This window comes from Trichechus manatus, unplaced genomic scaffold, assembly GCF_000243295.1.
Source record: "Trichechus manatus latirostris isolate Lorelei unplaced genomic scaffold, TriManLat1.0 scaffold00109, whole genome shotgun sequence".
Classification (NCBI taxonomy): Eukaryota; Metazoa; Chordata; class Mammalia; order Sirenia; family Trichechidae; genus Trichechus; species Trichechus manatus.
In genome coordinates, this window is record NW_004444045.1 from 1,560,660 (window position 1) to 1,562,949 (window position 2,290).

General features: G+C 44.9%; 1 protein-coding gene across 2 annotated transcripts in view; it reads right to left on the minus strand.

Moving 5' to 3' along the window:
- GTF2E2 (general transcription factor IIE subunit 2) overlaps positions 1-2,290 on the minus strand; it is an 80,978-nt gene that overhangs the window by 12,751 nt on the left and 65,937 nt on the right. The gene's annotated exons all lie outside the window — the stretch shown is intronic.

Consider the following 2,290-nt stretch of genomic DNA (forward strand, 5'->3'; position numbering starts at 1 on the left):
TTCCGAAAATCAGCCAATGAGAATCTAGGGATCACAACAGTCAGCTGTGAATGGGGTCGTTATGAGTCAGGGGCCAACTTAACAGCAGCTAGTAACAACAACATCCTCATGTTCACAGATTCTTATCTTGGCTATGTCAGGTTTATTGATAAGCCTGTTATCTGTTACTGTGCTTTTCATTTGTAGGATTTTCGTTTGGTTTTCTTATAGTCTCTCTCTCTCTCTGATGAAATATCTCACCTGATCATACATATATGTTTGTCCACCTTTTCTACTAGAGTTTTGTTTTGTTTTGTTTTTATTGCTGTGCTTTAAGTGAAAGTTTACAATTCAAGTTAAGTCTCTCAGGCAAAAATTTATACATACGTTGTTATGTGACCCAAGTTTCTCTCCCTATACTGTGACAGCACACTCCTCCTTTCCACCCCTGATTTCCCGTGTCCATTCAACCAGCTCCTGACCCTCCCCACCTTCTCATCTTGCCTCCAGACAGGAGCTGCCCATTTAGTCTCATGTATCTACTTGAGCCAAGAAGCACACTCTTTACAAACAAGTCTCATTTTATGTCCCATAGTCCAGTCTAATCTTTGTCTGAAGAGTTGGCCTCAGGAATGATTTTAGTTTTGGGACAGAGTCCGGGGGTCATGTCTTCCGGGGTCCCTCCAGTCTCAGTCAAACCATTAAGGCTGGTCTTTTTACTAGAATTTGAGTTCTGCACCCCACTTCTCTCCTGCTCCGTCAGGGACTCTCTGTTGTATTCCCTGTCAGGGTGGTCACTGGTGGTAGCCAGGCACCATCTAGTTCGTCTGGTCTCAGGCTGATGAAGTCTCCGGTTTATGTGGCCCTTTCTGTCTCTTGGGCTAATACTTCCCTTGCGTCTTTGGTGTTATTCATTCCCCTTTGCTCTAGGTAGGTTGGGACCAACTGATGCATCTTAGATGGCCTCTTGCTAGCTTTTAAGACCACAGACACGACTTACCAAAGTGGGATGCAGAACATTTTCCACTAGAGTTCTTAACATATTAATCAGGGTTGTTTTAAATTCCATGTCTGGTAGTTCCAATATCTGTGTCCTATGAAATTGGTTTTGTTCATTCCTTTGTCTCAACAATGTTTTGTTTTTCGTTGCCTCTTTTTATGCCTCATAATTTTTTTGAAAGCAGGATATCCTATGTAATGCAGGAAGGACTGTGGTTAATCATTTTTATGCCTGAAAATAGACATGCCTTTCTTTCTTCTAGGCTTTTAGTATGTAGAGGTTGAGTTAATCTACTATCAGGACATGAGCTGCGTTTGGAATTTGTGGCTGCTATGGTTACCCATAGGACATCAAACTGACTGCTGTCGAGTCGATTCTGACTCATAGCAACCCTGTGGGATAAGCAGAACTGCTTCATGGGGTTTCCAAGGCTGTAATCTTTACCGAAGCAGACTGCCACATCTTTCTCCCGCGTTGCAGCTGATGGGTACAAACTGCTGACCTTTTGGTTAGCTGCCTAGTGCTTTAACACTGCACCACCAGGGCTTCTACCGTCCACCACAGGTTTCAGATCCCTCTAGTCACACCTTGCGTTTAAGGTAGAGACTGGTTTGCCAGAGACTGGTTTTCTCAGTGTCTGCCTGACCTTCAGTTTTAGGTCTTCCCTCTAAACTGCACCTCAGAGGGTCGGCCTCTATGTTCTTGCAACTCTCACAGAACTCCACTGTTACTTGTTACTCAACACGTGTTAGCCTGGTATAGGGACTGGGAGGGGGGTTTCTTCAATGTTCTGATTAAGCCTCAGTCTTAGGCACTGTGTTCCTTGGTCATGGGGGTGCGGCATTCTCTGTGCAACTGCCCTTTCGCCCTGCTGAGGTTCTGGACCCAGCACATATTCCTGCCCCTGCCCCAGGAGTAGGGGGTTTTTCTTTCTGTTCCCTTCCCTGAGTAGTTTAAGGCTTTTGTCTCACAGGAGAGAAAGGGGAGATGGAGCTAAACAGGGCTTCATGCCTTTCCTGAAGAAGGAACTGTTTCCCTCCTAGGCCTGCCGTTTGAGGGACACCATCTCAGTACTCCCACCCTAGACTCAATCTTTTTTCAAGAATACAGTGAAGTCTAGAAGAAGAGCCTGCAAATGGATGCAATTCTCCCTTTGTCTGCAGCCCCCGCGGGTTCTATATTCTCTTGCTACTCCACATTCAGCCGTTAGCAGTTCATTAAATATTTTAACTGAATTCTTTTTAGTGAAGTTCATTTTGTCTGCACTGAGTAAACAAGAGCTAATCTCCCATCTTTTCTTGAGGGGGCCTG